The sequence below is a fragment of the Aotus nancymaae genome, unplaced genomic scaffold (assembly GCF_030222135.1).
Source record: "Aotus nancymaae isolate 86718 unplaced genomic scaffold, 86718_ANA_hifiasm-v0.15.2.pri h1tg000019l, whole genome shotgun sequence".
Taxonomy (NCBI): Eukaryota; Metazoa; Chordata; class Mammalia; order Primates; family Aotidae; genus Aotus; species Aotus nancymaae.
In genome coordinates, this window is record NW_026988431.1 from 60,695,935 (window position 1) to 60,718,742 (window position 22,808).

The window sequence follows — 22,808 nt, forward strand, 5'->3', positions numbered from 1 at the left end:
TAAATGTAAATATAAATATGAAATAATTAAATTCTTAACTGAGAAAAAGAAAGAAAAAAATGAAATAATAAAGATGAGTTCCTATGTTCCAAGAAATAGTGGAGTGGGTTTTATAGACATTTGCATACAATGTAAGTGTTCTGAAGGCCAGGGGCAGTGGCTCACTCTTGTAATCCCAGCACTTTGGGAAGTCGAGTTTGGAGGATTGCTTGAGCTGGGGAGTTTGAGACCAGCCTGGGCAACATGGGGAAACTCCAGCTCTACAAAAAATACAAAAATTAGCTGGATGTCATGGCGTGCACCTGTGGTCCTAGCTACTCAGTAGGCTGAGGTGGGTGGATCGCTTGAGCCCAGGAAGTCGAGACTACAGTGAGCAGTGATGGTGCCACTATACTCCTGCCTGGGCAAAAAAGCAAGGTCTTGTCTCAAAAAAAAAAAAAAAAAAAAAAAAAAGTGCTCTGAAACAGATCAATCTATTAAGTGCTTTGGAAACTTTAAAGTTCAAGGTGTATAATAAATCTTTACCAGCCTTTACAAAAAAAAAGCATACAAACCATAAACAACGTCTCTTTTTGCATTTTGTGAGATGATGGAGTCACAATAATTTCAAGAACTGAGAATGAAGTATTGATATAAATCCTTCTTAAAGTGGATTTATATCAATACTCCCGTTCTCTCTCCCTCTCTCTTCCTTTTTCTTCCTCTCCATTTTTTTTCTTTCTCTCTTTCTAAAAAAAAATAAAAAAATAAAAAATAAATATGTATCTAGTAGTCTGGGCATAAACTGAGGTGGAGAATATTCAGCCTTTGCATGAGAACGTGAGGAGGTTAGGTAAGCAGCTAAGTTAGAGGAGGTTAGATTTGGCCTTAAGCAGACCTTCTCTAACTCAGTGATTCTCAATTGAATGCTGCATTAGAGACGCCTTGGGGATTTTAAAAATACCACCACCCAGTTCCCCCAGTTCTTCTTTTCTCTCCCCACCCCGTGTTTTTAAGAAGTTTTCCAGGTCATTCTAATGTGTAATTACTATAATCCTGAGTTCATTGCCCCCACTATCTTTCAGCAGATGTAGAGGAAAACCAAGGTCTATCCAGGGTGAAATACCTTATTTAACCTTTCTGACTCAGCTTCTGAGTTTCTGAAATCTAGGGTTGTGGTTCTCAAATAAAAAAATAAATAAATAAAATAAAGTGTAATATGGGCCGGGCGCGGTGGCTCATGCCTGTAATCCCAGCACTTTGGGAGGCCGAGGCTGGCAGATCACGAGGTCAGGAGTTTGAGACCAGCCTGACCAACACAGTGAAACCCCGTCTCTATTAAAAAAAAAAAAAAAAAGTGTAATATGGTCTAATGAAAAGTATACTTAATCTTAGAAATCCTGTGTTCCAGGATGTGCCTAAGGAAGGGAAAAGAACACTTCCTGTCCATGTGAGCTTCCATTTGCCTCCTTTTCCCATCTGATAACATCTTTTTTTACCTTGTCTCCCTAATGACAGTACTATCTACTACTATTCCTAGAATTCACTGAGAAAGTCTTCTTTAAAAAGTCCCTGTAGGCCAGGCATGGAGGCTCACTCCTGTTGTCCCAGCACTTTGGCAGGCCGAGGCGGGCAGTTAACCTGAGGTCAGGAGTTTAAGACCAGCCTGGCCAACATGGTGAAACCCTGTCTCCACTAAAAATACAAGAATTAGTCAGGTGTAGCAGCACCTGCCTTTAATCCCAGCTACTTGGGAGGCTGAGGCAGAAGAATTGCCTGAACCTGGGAGATGGAGGTTGCAGTGAGATTCTGCCATTGCACTCCAGCCTGGGAAACAGAGTGAGACTCCACCTGAAAAAAAAAAAAAAAAGTCCTTGTAGATGCTTTAAAATATTACTGCTTTTTCTTTCTTTCTGACTTCCTCATATATCGTTATTAAACTTTTTTTTTAATTGAAATGGAGTCTCGCTCTGTTGCCCAGACTGGAGTGTAGTGGCATAATCTCGATTCACTGCAACCACCACCTCCTGGGTTTAAGTGATTCTCGTGCCTCAGCCTCCCGAGTAGCTGTGATTATAGGCGCTCACCACCATGCCTGGTTAATTATTTTATATTTTTAGCAGAGATGGGGTTTCGCCATGTTAGCCAGGCTGGTCTTGAACTCTTGACGTCAGGTGATCCTCTGGCCTTAGCCTCTCAAAGTGCTGGGATTACTGCTTGGGAGGTTTAAGCACAAGAATCACTTAAACCCGGGAGGTGGAGGTTTCGGTGAGCAGAGATGGCACCGCTGCGCTCCAGCCTGGGCGACAAGAACAAAACGCCATCTCAAAAAAAAATAAATAACAAAAAAAACTTTCAAGAATCAACTATACATTGATATTGCTGAAACTATTTTGTTTAGAGAAACAAAAGTGAAGAAAGCACAGTCTTAGGCGTAAACATGGAAAATGCATAAATCAAAGGTATATTTGGAATACATAGGCCAAAATTGTTCTTTTTAGTCCCCCTTTCGCTTAAACATCTAGGTCCTATATCCCTAATATTACCTCGAACAGACTGCTTTTAAAAATGAGGACATATGTTGGGTACAATCAGAAGAGTATTGTTTGTTTGTTTGTCTAGCTCTGTCACCCACACTGGAGTTCAGTGGCTGGATCTCGATTCACTAGAACCTCCACATCCCAGGTTTAAGCAATTCTCTGCCTCAGCCTCCCGAGTAGCTGGGATTACAGGTGCACGCCACCATGCCTGGCTAATTTTTGTATTTTTAATAGAGATGGAGTTTCACCATATTGGCCAGGCTGAACACCTGACCTCATGATCCACCGGCCTCGGCCTCCCAAAGTGTTGGGATTACAGGTGTGAGCCATCGCACCCAGCCAGAATAATATTGTTTTTTAGAAACATTTCAAAGCTCAATACTTACAACAGCTAACACTTGTATTGCCTTTTATAAAGTGTGAAGGATTTCCATAAAACTCATCTGTTGATCTTCACAATAACTCTGTGATACAGTTATCATGATTCCCATTTAGAATGAAAGTATAGTGAGGCTCAGGGTAATTGAGTGCCTCTGTTGGCTGCTAGCATGTACCAGAAATGGAGTCCTAATTTAAGGTCGCCATCTCCAAAGCCAAGTTTTCTTCACTACATCATTCAGCAAGCCACTATGCAAAACATTAAAGGGGACAAAGTATGATCAAAGTCTATTCTCAAGAAACTTACCGGCCAGGCACGGTGGCTCATACCTGTAATCCCAGCTACTCGGGAGGCTGAGGCAGGAGAATCCCTTGAACCCAGGAGGTGGAGGTTGCAGTGAGCCGAGATCACACAATTGCACTCCAACATGGGTGACAAAGTGAGACTCCGTCTCAAAAAAAAAAAAAAGAAACATCACTAATTGTCTGATCAAACTGAAGAAGGTGTTTTACCTCTATCATTTCTTAGGGAAAAAATGTATATAGTACTCTAGCAGGTTGAACTTTCTCAAATTTTGCAGGAACTTTTACCTTGGAAAAGTACAAAGATCCTATTTTATTTTAGAAAAACCCCTCTAGCTTTGCGAAGGATGGACCGGAGGAAAGCGTAAGTGGGAAGAGGATTAGTTGGGAAACTGTGCATTAATCCCTACAGAAATGATAAGGGTTAGGGGAATGAAAGGGAAGGTGAAATTAAACTTTTAGTTCCTTAGTTGCATAGTCACATTTCAGGTGCTCAATAGGCACATATGGCTAGTGGCTGCAATCTTGGACAGTACAGACGTGGGACATTTCCATCATCACAAATAGTTCTATTGAACAGCACTGGTCTGGTCTCTTAATCAGGGGTTACCAAACAGCAGCCCACAGACTAAATCTAGCCTGCAACTTGTTTTTTATGGCCTGCAAGCTAAGAATGGATTTTTACATTTTCTAATAATCAAAAAAGAAATCAAAAGAATCGTATGTTGTGATACCTGAAAATTACATGAAATTTATGGATTTCAGTGTCCATAAATACAGTATTATTGGAACACAGCCACACTAATGGTTTTATGTATTATCTGTGGCTGCTTTTATGCTATGACAGACACTATGATGGCCAACAAAGTGTAACATATTTACTATCTAGCCTTTTTTTTTTTTTTTTTTTTTTGAGACCAGGTATCACTCTGCTGCCCAGGCTGGAATGCAGTGGTGCGATCGCCCACTACAACCTCTGCCTCCTGGGTTCAAGCGATTCTCCTGCCTCAGCTTCCCAAGTAGCTGGGACTACAGGTATAAGCCGTCACGCCCAGCTAATTTTTTGTATTTTTTGTAGAGACAGGGTTTCACCATGTTGGCCAGGCTGGTCTCGACTCCTGACCTCAGGTGATCTGCCCACCTTGGCCTCCCAAAGTGCTGGGATTACAGGCGTAGGCCACTGCACCTGGCCCTATCTAGCCTTTTAGAGAAAAAGTTTCCGAACCACTATTCTACGTCACTGACCACCCTGCACTGGGTTCTTTCAGAGTAGTTAATAGAGCACACACACTGTTGTATGCCTGCATTGGACCACAATTGCTCTTATGGATCCAATGTGATGAGATGAAAGTCCAGCAGACCTAGATTTAAATGCTGAGCTCACTCCTTTACCAAATGAGCCACCTTGGGTAAATAATTTAATTGCTTCAAGTTGTTTTTTTTGTTTTGTTTTGTTTTGTTTTGTTTTTTTGAGATGGAGTCTCACTCTGTCACCCAGGCTGGAGTGCAGTGGCATGATCTCGGCTCACTGCAACCTCCGCCTCCTGGGTTCAAGCAATTCTCCTGTCTCAACCCCAGGAGTAGCTGGGATTACAGCTGCCTGCCAGCACGCCCGGCTAATTTTTGTATTTTTAGTAGAGATAGGTTTCACCTTGTCGGTCAGGTTGGTCTCAAACTCCTGGCCTCAGGTGATCTACCTGCCTCAGCCTCCCAAAGTGTTAGGATTATAGGTGTGAGCCATCACACCTGGCCCAAGTTTTATATTACAATGTGAAGAAAAAAGGGGATGATAATACCTCACACGATTGTTGTAAAGTCTTTTTTTCCTTTTTTTTTCTTTCACAATGTGTTAAAGTACAAACCATGATTGTTGTAAAGTCTTAAAAAGTCTAATGTAAAGTCTAAAAAGTCCCCTTTTTCTTTTTATCATTTAATTTTTTTTAGAGACAGAATCTCGCTATGTTGCCCAGGCTGGCTGGAGTGCAGTGGTTCCTCACAGGCATCAGCATAGCTCAGTGTAGCCTTGAAATCCTGAGACTCAAGTAACCTTCCTGCCTCAGCCTCCCAAATAGCTGGAACTACAAGCACTCACCACCATGCACCTTTCTCTTTTTAACTTTTTATCAAGGTCTTCTTTCATCTAGATTTGCTCAATAAATATGATTGAATATGTGTAGTACTCAATCAGCTTTAAATGCTTGTCAAGAGAAAGAAGACTTGAATATTTGGTTGAATAAGACACAATTTCAGTATAGCCTGTAAATTTGAATGACACCGTAGACTTGCTTTCTCTCTCACACTCTAAACTTAAATGCAGTGAGCTGAGTTCGTGCCACTGCACTCTACCTTGGGCGACAGACAGAGACTGTCTCAAGGGTCTCAGCAGAAACCTTACAAGCCAGAAGGGATTGGGATCCTATCTTCAGCCAATCGTCAGTCCAAAAAAAAATATTTTTTTTGAGACAGAGTCTCGCTCTGTAACCCAGGCTGGAGTGCAGTGGCATGAGCCTGGCTGATTGCAACTTCTGCCTCCCGGGTTCAAGTGATTCTCCTGCCTCAGCATCCTGTGTAGCTGGGATTATAGGCATGTGCCACCATGCCTGGCTAATTTTGTATTTTTAGTAGAGATGGGGTTTCACCATGTTGGTCAGGCTGGTCTCGAACTCCTGACCTCGTGATCCACCAGCCTTGGCCTCCCAAAGTGCTGGGATTGCAGGCGTGAGCCACTGCACCCAGACTGAATTTTTTTTTTTTTTGAGATGGAGTTTCGCTTTTGTTGCCCAGGCTGGAGTGCAATGGCACAATTTCAGCTCACTGCAACCTCTGCCTCCTGGGTTCAAGTGATTCTCCTGCCTCAGGCTCCAGTAGCTGTGATTACAGGCATGCACCACCACGCCCTGCTAATTTTGTATTTTTAGTAGAGGTGGGATTTCACCATGTTGGTCAGGCTGGTCTCAAATGCCTGACCTCAGGTGATCCATCTGCCCTGGCCTCCCAAAGTGCTGGGATTACAGGTATGAGCCACCACACCAAGCGAGATATTTTTTTCTTATTTATTTATTTATTTATTTTGCTCACCTTCAACTGTCTTGATTGAGTTATAAAAATAGTAGCAAATCAAATTTTCCTTTTGAATTTTTTTTTTTTTTGAGATGGAATCTTGCACTGTGGCCAGGACTGGAGTGCAATGGCGCAACCTCAGCTCACTGCAACCCCTGCCTCCCAGGTTCATGCAATTCTCCTGCCTCAGCCTCCCATTTAGCTGTGATTACAGGCGCACACCACCGCACCCAGCTAAGTTTTTGTATTTTTAGTAGAGATGTGACACTATGTTGGCCAGACTGGTCTCAAACTCCTGACCTCATGATCCACCCACCTCAGCCTCCCAAAGTGCTGGGATTAAAGGTGTGAGTCACTGCGCCAGGCAAGAATTTTCTTTTTAAGACAGAGTCTCACTCTGTTGCCCAGGCTGGAGTTCAATAACACGATCACGGCTCACTGCAGCCTCAACCTCCCCTGGCTCAAGTAATCCTCCTACCTCACACTCCTGAGTAACTAAGACTACAGGCACATATCACCACGCCTGGCTAATTTTTGTATTTTTTGTACAGATGGGGCTTCGCCATGTTGCCCAGGCTTGTCTCAAACTCCTGAGCTCAACCCATCTGCCCATCTTGGCCCCACAAAGTCCTAGGATTACAAGCATGAGCCACCATGCCCAACCTAGCCAAGAATTTTGTATGTAGCAAAACTAAGTTTCATAAATAAAGAAAAAATTAAATCATTTCCAGACAAACAAATATTTAGGGAATTTGTCACCACCAGACCAGCCCAACAAGAAATGCTAAAAGGAGTTCTAAATCCTGAAACAAAAGGTTGATATGCACTAGAGTAGAACCTCTTGATGGCATAAAACTCATGGGGCATATAAAACAATAACACAATAAATAAAACAAAGTATCTAGGTAACAATTAACATGATGGCTGGAACAGTACATCACATCTCAATTTTTTTTTTTTTGAGATGGAGTCTCGCTCTGTCACCAGGTTAGAGTGCGTTGGCGCAATCTTGGCTCACAGCCACCTCTGCCTCCCTTGTTCAAGCAATTCTCTACCTCAGCCTCCTGAGTAGCTGGGATTACAGGCGTCTCCCACCACACCCAGCTAATTTTTGTATTTTTAGTAGACACAGGGTTTCACCATGTTGGCCAGGATGGTCTCGATCTCTTGACCTTGTGATCTTCCCACCTCCACCTCCCAAAGTGCTGGGATTACAGGTGTGAGGTAGGATGCTCAGCCTTTTATTTTTTTATTATTTTTATTTTTATTTATTCATTTTTTTTGAGACAGAGTCTTTGTCACCCAGGCTGGAGTGCAGTGGTACAATCTCAGCTCACTGTAACCTCCACCTCCTGGGCTCAAGTGATCTTCCCACCTCAGCCTCCTGAGTAGCTGGAACTATAGATGTGCACCATCACATCCAGCTAATTTTGGGTGTGTGTTTATTTTTTTTATAGGGTTTTGCCATGTTGCCCAGACTGGTCTCAAATTCCCGGGCTCAAGCAATTTACCCACCTCAGCCTCCCAAAGTGCTAGGATTACAGGCATGAGCCACCAGCTCACCCAGCCTCAAATCTCAATATTAATGTTGAATGTAAATAGCCTAAATGATTCACTTAAAAGATACAGATTGGCAGAATGGGTTTAAAAATTGCAAACAAATATCTGCTGTCTTCAAGGGACTTATATAACACATAAAGTTTCATATAAACTCAAAATAAAAGAGTGGATAAAGGTATTCTGGGCAAATGAAAAACATACAAGCAGGAGTAGCTATTCTTCTATCAGATAAGACAGACTCAAGCAACGACAGCCAGGTGACACAGTTCACACCTGCAATCTCAGCACTTTGGGAGGCTGAGGCAGGAGGATCCCTTGAACCCAGGAGTTCAATACCAGCCTAGGCAACACAGCAAGACCCTGTCTCTACGAAAAAATTTTAAAATTAGCCTGCGGTGGTGATGCATACCCACAATCCCAGCTACTGAGGAGGCTGAAGTGGGACAATCACTTGAGCGTGGTAGATTCAGGCTGCAGTGAGCTGTGATCATGTCACTATACTCCAACCTGAGCAAGAAAGCCAGACCCTATCTCAACAAATAAATAAATAGCAACAATAGTTAAAAAAAAAAAAAGACAAATAAGGTCATTATATAATGATAAAAGTATCAATCCAACAAGAAGATATTACAGTCCTAAATATATATGTACCAAACACTGGAGCCCTAAGATTCATAAGACAGTTATACTACTAGACCTAAGAAATGAGGTAGACAACAACACAGTAATAGTGGGGACTTCAGCACTCCACTGACAGCACTAGACAGATCATCGAGACAGAAAGTCAACAAAGAAAAATACGGACTTAAAACTACACTTTAGAACAAATGGACCTAACAGATATTTATAGAACATTCTGTCAGAGAACTGCAGAATAAACATTCTTCACCTCAGCATGTGGAACATGCTAAAGACAGACTATATGATAGGCCACAAAATAAGTCTCAGTAAATTTTTAAAAATTGAAATTATATCAATTACCTTCTCAGACCGCAGTGGAATAAAACTAGAAATCAACTACAAAAGAAACCCTGAAAACTACACAAATACATGGAAGTTAAACAATCTGCTCCTGAATGATTTTGGGGTTAACAATAAAAATCAAGATGGAATTTAAAAAATTATCTGAGGGTTTCTCAGTGGCAAAGCATTCACAAGGAAAAAAAGAAAAAAGAAAAAGAAAAAAAAATTATCTGAGGTAAATGATAATAGTGATACTTGTAAGGCTGGTTGCCTCGCCGGGAGCTCACGCACACACCCCCTTCCCTTGCCGGGAGCCCGGAGAAAAGCCCTGCCAGGACCTACCCAATACCATTTTGTCCCATCCGGGCCCCACTCCCCATCATTTTGTCCCATCTGGGCCCCACTCCCAGCCTACCATTTTGTCCCATCCGGGCCCCACTCCCTGCCATTTTGTCCCATCTGGGCCCCACTCCCCATCATTTTGTCCCATCCGGGCCCCACTCCCTACCATTTTGTCCCATCCGGGCCCCACTCACCTTGGGCACAACCAATCAAACGCCTCCACTCCCTATAAAACCCCACGTCTGAGAGGAGTCCACGCGACTTCTCCGGTCCCTCCTGTCAGACCGCAGAGCCTCGTCTGGGAGCCTGAATAAATCCTTCGCGTTGGATCTTCTTGTGTTGGCCTCAGTTTCTTCCGTTTTAAGCTCGGCGAGAACAAACCTTACAATACTAAGTTACCAAAACTTCTGGGTTAAGCAAAAGCAGTGCTAAGAGGAAAGCTTACAGCACTAAATGCCTACATCAAAATGTCACACCTCAAGGAGCTGGAGAAATAAGAACAAATTAAACCCAATGCTAGCAGAAGAAAAGAAGTAATGAAGATCAGAGTAGAAATTGAAACAAAAATAAACAACGAAAAACCTCGATGAAACAAAAATCTGGTTCTTTGAAAAGATAAACAAAATGTATAAACCATTAGCTAGATTAATCGAGAAAAGAAGAGAGACGATTCAAATAAATTCAACTGGAAATGAAACTGAAGACATGACAACTAATGCCACAGAGACACAAAAGATCATTCTGGACTATAAACACCTCTGTGCACACAAACTAGAAAGTCCAGAGGAAACAGACACATTCCTGGAAACACACAAAAGATCATTCTGGACTATAAACGCCTCTGTGCACACAAACTAGAAAGTCCAGAGGAAACAGACACATTCCTGGAAACACACAAAAGATCATTCTGGACTATAAACACCTCTGTGCACACAAACTAGAAAGTCCAGAGGAAACAGACACATTCCTGGAAACACACAACAGATCATTCTGGACTATAAACACCTCTGTGCACACAAACTAGAAAGTCCAGAGGAAACAGACACATTCCTGGAAACACACAAAAGGTCATTCTGGACTATAAACACCTCTGTGCACACAAACTAGAAAGTCCAGAGGAAACAGACACATTCCTGGAAACACACAAAAGATCATTCTGGACTATAAACACCTCTGTGCACACAAACTAGAAAGTCCAGAGGAAACAGACACATTCCTGGAAACACACAAAAGATCATTCTGGACTGCTATAAACACCTTTGTGCACACAAACTAGAAAGTCTAGAGGAAACAGACACATTCCTGGAACCATACAACCGTTCTAGATTAAATCAGGAAGAAACAGAAACCCTGAACAGACCAATAACAAGCAGTGAGATTGAATCAGTAATTTTAAAATTGCCAGCCAGGTGCAGTGGCTATGCCTGTAATCCCAGCACTTTGGGAGGCCAAAGTGGGTGACACCCTAGTCAGGAGTTTGAGACCAGACTGGGCAACATGGTGAAATGCCATCTCTACCAAAAATACCAAAAAATTAGCCAGGCATAGCGGCACATACCTGTGGTGCCAGCTACTTGGGAGCCTGAGGTGAAAGAATTCCTTGAGCCTGGGAGGTGGAGGTTAAAGTGAGCCGAGATCACACCACTGCACTCCGACCTGGGTGACAGAGTGAGACCCCAGCACCCCCTCCCCAAAAAAATTGCCAACAGCAACAAAGGAGCCCAGGGCTAGATGGATTCACAGCTGAATTCTACCAGACACTCAAAGTAGAATTGGTGCCAATCCTACTGAAACTATTCCAAAAGACTGAAAAAGAGGGAAACCTACCCAACTCATTCTATGAAGCCTGTATCACTCTGATACCAAAACTAGGAAAGGACATTAAAAAAAGAAACCCTTGGCCAGGCGCAGTGGCTCACACCTGTAATCCCAGCACTTTTAGAGACCGAGGTGGGAAGATCACCTGAGGTCAGGAGTTCGAGACCAGCCTGACCAATATGGAGAAAATCCATCTCTACTAAAAATACAAAATTAGCCGGGTGTAGTCGTGCATGCCTGTAATCCCAGTTACTTGGGAGGCTGAGGCAGCAGAATTGCTTGAACCCAGCTGGTGGAGGTTGCAGTGAGCCGAGATAACCACTGTACTCCAGCCTGGGTGACAAGAGCAAAACTCCATCTCAAAAAAAAAATAAATAAATAAACCCTTAAGACCAGTATCCCTGATGATCATAGATGCAAAAATCCTGAGCAAAACACTAGCTATTTGAATCCAACATCACATCAAAACAATAAGCCATGATCAAGTGGGTTTCATCCCAGGGAGGCAGGGATAGTTTGACATATGCAAGTCAATAAATGTGACACATCACATCAATAGAATTAACAGCAAAAGCCATATGATGATTTCAATACATGCAGAAAAAGCAGTCAGTATAATCCAGTATCACTTTGTGATTAAAAACCTTCAAGAAACTAGGCATAGAAGGGACTTATCTCAAAATGATAAAAGCCATATATGACAAACCCACAGCCAGCATGATACTGAATGGGGAAAAGGAAAGCATTTCCCTTTGAGAACTGGAACAAGACAAGGATGCCCACTTTCACCACTTCTATTCAGCGTGGTACTGGAAGTCCCAACCAGGACAATCAGACAACAGAAAGAAATAAAGCGGATCCAAATTGGAAAAGGAAGTCAAACTATTGCTATTTGCTGCTGATATGATTGTATACCTAGAACACCCTTGATTTGCAGTAGAAGGAAATACGATAAAAAAAAGAACCCCCTAAAGACTCCTCCAAAAGACTCCAAGATAGGATGAACAAGTTCAGTGAAGTCTCAGGTCACGAAATCGATATAAGCAAATCAGTATACCAACAACGACCAAGTCAAGAGTCAAATCATTAACTCAACCCCTTCTACGACAGCTGCAAAAAATTAAAATACCCTGGAATATACTTAACGGAGGAGGTAGAAGATCTCTACAAGGAGAACTACAAAGCACTGCTGAAAGAAATCACAGATGACACAAATGGCTTACAGAGCCTTTGCATTTTTACTCAAAAACATCTTCCAGCTTTCCTCTGCTTCCAACTGCCTTCATACTTTAGTTATTGAATTTCTCGCAAGAGAGGCCTTTTCACTGCTCTGCCTTCATGCTTACCATTAATTCCACCTAGAAGAGTAATAAGAAGAGATTGTGGGGGCCGTGCGCAGTGACTCATGCCTGTAATCTCGGCACTTTGGGAGGCCGAGGCGGGCAGATCGCCTGAGGTCAGGAGTTTGAGGCCAGCCTGGCCAGCGTGGCTAACGTAACTTAGCCGGCCGTGGTGACGGGCGCCTGTAGTCCTCCCAGCTACTGGGGAGGCTGAGGGAGGAGAAACGCTTGAACACAGGAGGCGGAGGTTGCAGCGAGCTAGGATCACACCACTGCATTCTCCAGCCTGGGCAACAGAGCGAGACTTCGTCTGAAAAAAAAGAAAAAGAGATTGAGGGGAGAAAGAGAAGGCTCCATTCGCTGAATACGTATCGGAGCAGTGGGTGCTGCATATACAATAGACCATCTAATCTGCATAGCAATTCCGTGAAGTTAGTATACTAGCCACCCGTTATCAAAGACTTCCCTTTCGGCAGTTTCAGTTACCTACAGTCAACCACAGTCCAGAAATATTAAATGGAAAATGGCAGGAATAAGCAATTCATACATTTCCCACCATTCTGAGTAGCGTGATGAAATCTCATGCTATCCTGTTCTGACCCACTCAGGAAGTGAATCATCCCTTTGTCCAGAATGTCCACCCCGCCCACACTACCTCCCTATGAGTCATTTGCAATCTGGGTTGTCAGATTGGCTGTTGAGGTACCCGATGCCTGTGTTTCAAGTCACTCTTATTTTACTTAACAATGGTCCCAAAGCACAGTGGTAGTGATGCTGGCAACTCAGATACGCCAAAGAGAAGGCATAAAATGCTTTCCTTAAGTGAAAAGGTGGAAGTTCTTGACCTGATAAGGAAAAACACAATCCTATGCTGAGGTTGCCAAGATCTATGGTGAGAATGAATCTTCTGTCTAAAATTGTGTAGAAGGAAAAAGGAATTCACGAGTAGTATGTACGTGCTACATTCCACACTTCCAGGGACCCACTGAGGGTCGTGGAACCCCCTCAGATAAGTGGGGACTACTATAATTTTATCCTCCATTTTCCTGATGAGGATAGTCATGTGAGTGGGATTAGTAAACTGCCCACGGTCACACAGCTAGTAAGTGACAAGACTAGCAGCAAGTCCAAATATAGCCTTTTCTGCACACTCTTTCTACCCACTGTCTTCATCTGGCATTCTCATTCAGATTCTATTCATCACTATCTTATCTTAGCCTTTGTAACCTCCCTCATTTGGAATCAGCTTCTCCATAATACTCCGTCTGTATTTGTCTCATGATACCAAGTGTTTTTTTAATTGAGACATAATTCACATAACATAAAATTCATTTGCTTAAAGTGTACAACCCAGTGGTGTTTTTGTATATTCACTTCGTATGCAACTGTGGGAAGTAGAAAAGTCCCTCTTGAAAGTTGTCTTTCTTGTTAAAGAATAAATTGGAAGTGTGCTAATAACTCTTTATTAAGCCCTATCCTACGTAGCTGTTAGACATGCTTACAGGCACATAGTATATTCTATGTCCTTGTACTTTAACCGAGATATCTGTGCCGGACGTGCTCACAGGCAGGTCCCAACTCACAGCCTGTGCCCCTCACCTGTTTAGAAAAGTTTTAAGTTATTAACCAATTGGGTTTTAGTTTAAATTGTGAGGTCTGGCTCCAACCAACGGAGATCAGACACAGCAGTAGGGCAACCCCAAATGCGTAAGAGATAAATGTGTCCGCTTTGCCTTTGTTCACTGTACTCTTGTGGCAAGATGGCTAGTGAGGGTAGCCTCACCGCAGTGCAGGAAGTAAAAAAGTAAAAATTGCTTTGCTGAGAAATCCTTTGTCTCACCGCTGAATTTTCTTTGTGGCACCTAGCATCTGTTTCCAACAGCAACCATCACCATTATCTAATTCCAGAACATTTCCATCACCCCAAAAGTAACCCTATACCCATTATGTAGTGATTCTCCATTTCACCTTTCCTGGAACCCCTAGTAACTATAATTTGCTTCTGTCTCTATGCAGTTGCCTATTCTGGACATTTAATATAAATGAAATAATACATTAGATAGCCTTGTGTATCTAGCTTCTTTCACTCTGTTTAGTGTTTTTGAGGTTCAGGCACATTGTAATAGTTCAGTGCCTTCTTCCTTTTAACAGCTGAATATTATTCCATTGTGTGGATATAACACATTTTGCTTATTCTTTTATCATTTGACCGACATTTGTTTTTTTCTACTTAAATAAAATTTTTTAAATTGAGATGGAGTCTCATTCTGTCGCCCATGCTGCAGTGCAGTGGTGCAATCTCGGCTCATTGAAACCTCTACCTCCCATGTTCAAGTGATCCTCTCACGTCAGACTCCTGAGTAGCTGGAATTACAGGAGTGCGCCACCACGCCTGGCTAATTTTTGTATTTTTAGTAGAGACAGGGTTTCACCATGTTGGCCAGGCTCGTCTCGAACTCCTGACCTCAGGTGATCCACCTGCCTCAGCCTCCCAAAGTGCTGGGATTACAGGCATGAGCCACCACGTCTGATCTTTTTCTGCTTTTTAGCTATTATAAAACCTGTGCACAACATTTTGTACAGACATTTGTTAACTTTCTTGGAGATATACCTAGGAGTATATCTGGTTCCTGTGCTAACTCCATGTTTAATATCTTGAGAAACTGTCAAACTGTGTTCCAAAGCTGCTGTATGGCTTCCTATTACCACCAGTACTGTATGAGAGTTCCAATTTTTGCATATCAGCTAACATTTGCTATTGATCATCTTCCCATTCCCACCCCAGGTTTATTGAGGTATACATAATTATTGAGGTATATAGATAGTTAGATACAGATAGACATAAATGAATGTCCATCTTTTGAGTACAGCCCAACCTAACAGGTGGAAAGTAGTATCTCATTGTGATTTTATTTACATCTCTCTGATGACTAACATTTTTATTGCTCGTTTGTATGTCTTCTTTGGAGAAATATCTGTTCAAATCCTTTACCCACAATGAGAAATTATTTGTCTTTTCTATTGTTTAGTAATCAGAGATGTATACATTGTGTAGTAGTGCCTTATTAGACATACAATTGCCAACTGTTTTCTCTCATTCTGTGGGATAACTTTTCACTTTCACCATGGTGTTCTTTGAAGTACTAGCATTTTAAATTTGGAAGTCCAATTTACCTATTTTTTTCTCTTTTTATTTGTGCTTTTGGTGTTATATCTAAGAAACCATTGCCTGATTCAGGGTCGCAAAGATTTACTACTACGTTTTCTTCTAAGAGTTTTATCATTTTAACCCTTACTACTTAAATTATAAAACAAAATTATAGAACTAGGCTTCTAGTTTTAGCTCTTTAACTCTTTTCAGTTATTCTGGTACATGACCTAGGGAGGGGTCCAATTTCACTCCTTTGTAGGTGGACATAAAATTGTCCCAGCATCATCTGTTAAAAACAACAGTAAAACTATTCTTTCCCTCCATTGAATTATCTTGACTCTTATTGTGTGTTTTTTTCTCTTTCAATTTTTCTTTTTACTTTCTCTTTCTCAACATCTTTAGTATATCTCATGTTTTAAAATAAAGGTCGACACTTATTTTCCTAGCTCCACATCTAGCATGGGACTATGACGCCATAACCCTGCAATAAACGCGTTCAGTGAATGAAAAGCTGATTGGAGATTCCTAATGTCAATCAAGACATACCAAATGTCATAGACTCTGAAAGTTGCTGGGGAAGCTTTATACATGAAGTTGACATTTCAGTGAATTTTTCAAACCAGAAGTTTTCAAGGGGGTCCCAGAACTTAATCATCTTAGACTGGAATGGGTCTTGGAGATCATCAACCATCTCATTTTCCAGTGCTGAAAAGCAGTCTTTAAAAGGCTAAATAGCAGCCTATCTCATGTAAAATTGCTACAGGGTCCCAGCTGTTCTTGAAATTACATTCAGACTATTACAAGTTAACAAAGGATTCTTTCAGTTAGTTCTTGACAAAGCGTTTTTTTCAGTTCTGATAAAAGTCCTTTCCAGATGAAAGACAACTACTTTTGCTTCATACCACATTCATCTTCTGAGATAACTCTATCCGAGACTATTTTTTTTAAAATCCTCCACCCTGGGGGAACACTTCTTTCTCTTAATTTCTATAGATACTTCTTGCTCTTCCACAAACTTAGCAATTTATTTTGTATTGTTCTATTGCTTTGGATTATTATATAATCTTGAAATGCTATTTGATTTCTCACGGTTTTATGTGTGGCCATCCAAGTAGATTACTCCAACTAGACCCAGGAATAGAAATAGAATTTTACAATTTATTATATGACCTCTACAGGTTTGCATCCCATAGAAATGCAGCAGACATTTCTCGATATTATTTGTGCATTCAGACAATTCATTTCAAAAATAAGAAACTGTTACACCTAGGTTTCATTTGGTTCCCCGATCCCATAGAGAGGTAAGGCAGTTTACTCTCAGATCACTCAGGATGACGGCCTCTAGAAGAGAAACATTTTCTCATTTGGAAATTTTCTAGTGATTCACTACTTGCTTTCCTAAAGGAATGGAAAGACCAGAGGCCTAAGATATGTGTACATATCTTACATAAGATATGTTTCAGTGTTTTTTAATATTACTATTAAAAGTTTTAAAATTATATTAAAATGATTTTTTAAAAAAAGATTGGCAGGGCCAGGTATGGTGGCTCACACCTGTGATTCCAGCAGTTTGGGAGGCTGAGGCAGGCAAATCACCTGAGTTCAGGAGCTCGAGACCAGCCTGGCCAACATGATAAAACCCCAACTTTACAAAAAAATACAAAAATTAGCTGGGTATGGTGGCATGCATCTGTAACCCAAGCTACTCAGGAGGCTGAGACAAGAGAATTGCTTGAACCTGGGAGGTGGAGGTTGCAATGAGCCAAGATCGTGCCACTGCACTTCAGCCTGGGTGACTGAGAGAAACTGCCTCAAAAAAAAAAAAAAAATCGGTAGAATTCTCCCAAGAACTCAGCAAATTAAACTAACTCTTAAGGGAACTCTGAGCTGTAATTTTAAATTACTGGGTCAGAAAATAAAGACATCCCATGTTTTGCTGTCCCTCTCTCTCTCTCTCTTTTTTTTCTTTAGAGACAGGGTCTTGCTCTGTCACCCAGGCTGGAACGCAGTGGTGCCTTTGCTCCCCGCAGCTTCAACCTCCAATCCTCTAGCGATCTTCCTCTTCAGCCTCCCCAGTAGCTGGGACCACAGGTGCGCACCCACGCCTGGCTGGATGTTTCTCTTTCTATCTCAAGGTTGCTTCCGAGTTAGTTATGAGATGGAGGAAAGAAATGGAATAATCTAGCTTCCTATTGTAATAACGGAATAATCCAACCTCTTTGCTGAACATAAATAGAAACTCTGGAACAGTTTCAGTTAAACTATAAAATTAAGAGTAGACAAAAGGTAGCAGAGTGAGAAAGGATGAGTATATCATGATATGATACTCAGAACACTGCCAGGCATCTGTGGAAATACAGTGAGCCTATTAACTGATTATGATAAGAACAAATTATTGTGGGTTAAGGTGACACCCTTGTAACAATGAATCCAGCACATGCTATTAATATGTTTTTAGATTATGGAATATAAAAAAATAAATAGCAAAACTAAAGATTTTGTGAACTTACAATATTTTTCTCAATTCCCAGCAATCAGTTCCTGTTTCAAATTTATGCTATTTTTAAATTATGGTAATGAATGAAAGAACAATAGAAACATGTAAAATCACTGAATCATTTCACTTCTTTGGACTTAAGGGAATTAGCCTAGATTTTTGGCTCCTCAAACTGTACTCGATACATGAACAACACCATCACGTGAAAACTGGTTTGAAATGCAGAATCTGGGGCCCAACTCTAGACCTAAATCAGAACCGGAACTTTAACAAATCCCTACCTAAGCCAGGTGTGGTGGCTCACACCTGTAATCCCAGCACTTTTGGAGGCCAAGGCCGGAGGATCACCTTAGGTCAGGAGTTCGGGACCAACCTGGCCAGCATGGTGAAACATGTTTCTATTAAAAATACAAAAATTAGTTGGGCATGGTGGTGCATGCCTGTAATCCCAGATACTTGGGAGGCTAAGGCAGGAGAATCTCTTGAACCAGGAAGGCAGAGGTTGCAGTGAGCCAAGCTTGCACCACTGCACTCCAGCCTGGGTGACAGAGTGAGACTCCATCTCAAAAAAAAAAAAAAAATCCCCACCTTATTTGTATACACTCTGAAGTACGAGAGGACTGACATAGATAACGTAGAGTAACTTCCAGCTAGTCATCTCTACCATCCCATGATTCTGGTTGAAAGATTTCAAGTTACATAAAACGAGAGTCACTTACCTGAGAGTTGTGTTTGACTTGAGGGCATGGACCACTGGGCAGGCTGAACTAACTTTCCAGGTCACAGCTTTAAATTAACAAGGGAAGCAGAATATAAAGCCTCGCTCTGCGTGCTCGTTGTTGCTGGGTTCCCTTCTATCACAATAAAATTCGTTTTAATACTCAAGTGTACATAAACCATAGGCTAATTTAATATTTGTTGAGTTCCTATAATTTTCTATATGCCAAAAAGAACTTAAAAGGTAACATTCCTGCCTCCTAATGACAATGGGAACTTTGCTTTAAAAGTCTCAGTGTGGCCGGGGGCGGTGGCTCACGCCTGTAATCCCAGCACCTTCGGAAGCCGAGGTGGGCAGATCACCTGAGGTCAGGAGTTCAGGACCAGCCTGGCCAACATGGAGAAACCCCATCTCTACTAAAAATACAAAAATTAGCTGCGCATGGTGGCAGGCACCTGTAATCCTAGCTGCTTGAGAGGCTGAGGCAGGAGAATCGCTTGAACCTGGGAGGCTGAGGTTGCAGTGAGCCGAGATCGTGCCATTGCACTCCAGCCTGGGCAACAAGAACAAAACTCTGTCTCAAAAAAAAAAGCTCAGTGTATGGAGCCCTGGGATGATTTACTCACAGAGGGCTTCCTAATTTTTTATTCTGATCCAGAATAGGAAGCCATACCAATTCAGTAAAATATGCCCTGCCTGAGTGATCGGGTGGAAAGCACAGGGTGCGGGTGAACTAAAGCAGCTCTGTCTCTAGAGTGCTAGTCCCGTCGACATTGTATATGTGATCAGGCAGCCAGAAAACCATCACAGACTGTGAGCTCTGCTTTCCCCCGGATTTATCTGTGACCCAAAATAGTATACGGTTTAGTTTAATTCAAGGTCAGCAGAAATTCAATATGAAAGCACTTGAGTCCATTAGGAAGTAGGCAGAAGTGGTGGAGAAAATCAGCCAGTGTTCTGTGTGGGGGAAGGAGTTAGCAACTTTGCTGGGGGGAGGCGTTTACTCCAGAGGTGGTGGGAGGGAACCCGAGAATTGAAGGAGGCCATTGTGGAGGTGGGTGAGTGGGTGTAGCAGGGATACTATATTTTTTCTTTTTTCTTTTTGTTTTACCCAAGTTTCATATTGAAATGGATACTATTAAAATAGGTTTATATATATACATATATATATATATATTTTTTTTTTGGAGACAGGGTCTCATTCTCTCTCCCAGGATGAAGTGCAGTGATCGGATCTCAGCTCACTGCAACCTCTGCCTCCCTGACCTAAGCAATTCTCCCACCTCAGCCTCCTGAGGGGGACTACAGAGAGGGACTGGGAGTACAGGCGTGTCACACCACGCTTGTCTAATATTTTTCTTGTTGTTGTTTTGTTTGTTTGTTTTTGAGATGAAGTTTTGCTCTTGTTGCCCAGGCTGGAGTGCAATGGCACAATCTCGGCTCACTGCAACCTCCACCTCCCAGGTTCAAGCAATTCTCCTGCCTCAGCCTCCCGAGTAGCTGGGATTACAGGCATGTGCCACCACACCCAGCTAATTTTGTATTTTTAGTAGAGACAGGGTTTCACCATGTTGGTCAGGCTGGTCTCAAACTCCCAACCTCAGGTGATCCTCTCACCTCGGCCTCCCAAAGTGCTGGGATTATAGGCCTGAGCCACTGCACCCAGCATTTTTTTTTTTTTTTTTTGAGACATGGTTTTACTCTGTAGCCCAGGCTGGAGTACAGTGAAGCCATCTTGGCTCACTGCAATCTCTGCCCCGTGAGGTCAAGCAATTCCCATGCCTCAGTCTCCCAGGTAGCTGGGACTACCAGTGCAAGCCACCACCCCTGGGTAATGTTTCTATTTTTTGTAGAGACAGAGCTTCACCATTTTGCCCAGGCTGGTAATTTTTTGTTTGTTTGTTTGTTTGTTTTTGTTTTTTACACTTTTTTGTAGAGACAAGGTCTCACCATATTGGCCAGGCTGGTCTCAAACTCTTAAGTTCCTTCTGCCTTGGCCTCCCAAAGTGCTGGGATTACAGGTGTGAGCCACCAAACCTGGACTAGTTTTAGATTTTCAATTGAACGTGCCGTCCTCAAAAACAGGTTTGCCTTTTTAAATTGGAGGGTGGCTTACACATTACGGCTGATCGTTGTTAGTGACAGCGTACTTGGTGCAAACTCTTTCAACATGTCATTTTATTAGTCTACTTTGGGCCTTTCAGTCTAGCCAGACACAAGTGGGTTCTCAAAGAAAATGAGAAGAAGAGTTCTCAAAGGAGATGAGGTAGACTTATGTGCTGCTGCAATTTATAATTTACTGGCACATAGCTGGCAGGATTTTGCATTTTTTCTCTTTACTGGTATGTGACCACATCACATCTGGATTGTAACTTTCTTGAAAAAATGGGGAAGGTGTAGTGCTTGACACCAGTCAATTATCTTGGTAGGCAAAGCCTGAGTCCCATCCTCTCCCTCTCCTCCCCGGGCAGAGTGAGCTTCGCCACTCGATCCACCTTCTCCACCAACTACTGGTCCCTGGGCTCCATCCAGGTGCCCAGCTACGGTGCCCAGCCAGTCAGCAGTGTGGCCAGTGTCTATGCAAGGGCCGGAGACTCTGGTTCCCGCATATCTGTGTCCCACTCCACCAGCTTCTGGGGCGGCATGGGGGTTGGGGGCCTGGCTGCGGGGATGGCCAGGGGTCTGGCAGGAATGGGAGGCATCCTGAACGAGAAGGAGACTATGGAAAGCCTGAACGACCACCTAGCTCCCACCTGGACGGAGTGAGGAACCTGGAAACTGAGAACTGGAAGCTGGAGAGCAAAATCCAGGAGCAGCTGGAGAAGAAGGGACCCCAGCTCAGAGACTGGAGCCGTTACGTCAAGACCTTCGAGGACCTGAGGGCTTGGATCTTCGCTAATACTGTGGACAATGCCTGCATCATTCTGCAGATTGACAATGCCCGTCTTGCTGCTGATGACTTTAGAGTCAAGTATGAGACAGAGCTGGCCATGCCTCAGTCTGTGGTGAGTGACATTCACTGGCTCTGCAAGGTCATTGATGACACCAACGTCACTCGGCTGCAGCTGGAGACAGAGATTGAAGCTGTCAAGGAGGAGCTGCTCTTCATGAAGAAGAACCATGAGGAGGAAGTAAACGGCCTACAAGTCCAGATTGCCAGCTCTGGGTTGACCGCGGAGGTAGATGCCCCCAAGTCTCAGGACCTCGCCAAGATCATGGGAGACATCTGGGCCCAATATGACGAGCTGGCTCGGAAGAACCGAGAGGAGCTGGACAAGTACTGGTCTCAGCAGATTGAGGAGAGCACCACAGTGGTCCCCACGCAGTCCGCCGGGGTTGGAGCTGCTGAGATGACTCTCACAGAGCTGAGACATACGATCCAGTCCTTGAAGATCGACCTGGACTCCATGAGAAATACGAAGACCAGCTTGGAGAACAGCCTGAGGGAGGTGGAGGTCCCCTACGCCCTGCAAATGGAACAGCTCAACGGGATCCTGCTGCACCTGGAGTCAGAGCTGGCACAGACCCGGGCAGAGGGACAGCGCCAGGCCCGGGAGTACGAGGCCCTGCTGGACGTCAAGGTCAAGCTGGAGGCTGAGAGTGCCACCTACCGCCACCTGCTGGAAGATGACGAGGACTTCAATCTTGGTGATGCCCCGGACAGCAGCAACTCCATGCAAACCATCCAAAAGACCACCGCCCGCCAGACAGTGGATGGCAAAGTGGTGTCTGAGACCAGCGACACCAAACTTCTGAGACATTAGGCCCGCAGAAGCAGGGGACCCTTTGGGAGCAGGAGGCCAATAAAAAGTTCAGAGGTGAAAAAAAGAGTCAATTATCTTGAGGTTTCTTAGACCTCTTTAAGTGTTCAGCGGCTTTCATTAAATAAGTGTTTTACAATTCTTTTTTTTTTTAAGACAGTTTCTCTCTTGTTGCCCAGGCTGGAGTTAAATGGTGCGATCTCGGCTCATTGCAACTTCCGCCTCCCAGGTTCAAGCGATTCTCCTGCCTCAGCCTCCCGAGCAGCTGGGATTACAGGCATTCACCACCACTTCTGGCTAATTTTTTCTGTTTTTAGTAGAGATGGGGTTTCTCCATGTTGGTCAGGCTGGTCTCAAACTCCTGACCTCAGGTGATCCACCCACCTCGACCTCCCTAA

The 22,808-nt window shown here is 43.0% G+C and overlaps 1 pseudogene; it reads left to right on the plus strand.

Moving 5' to 3' along the window:
• The first annotated feature begins 3,547 nt into the window (after positions 1 to 3,547).
• LOC105729963 (keratin, type I cytoskeletal 18-like) lies at positions 3,548 to 22,413 on the plus strand (annotated as a pseudogene).
• The last annotated feature ends 395 nt before the right edge of the window (positions 22,414 to 22,808 follow it).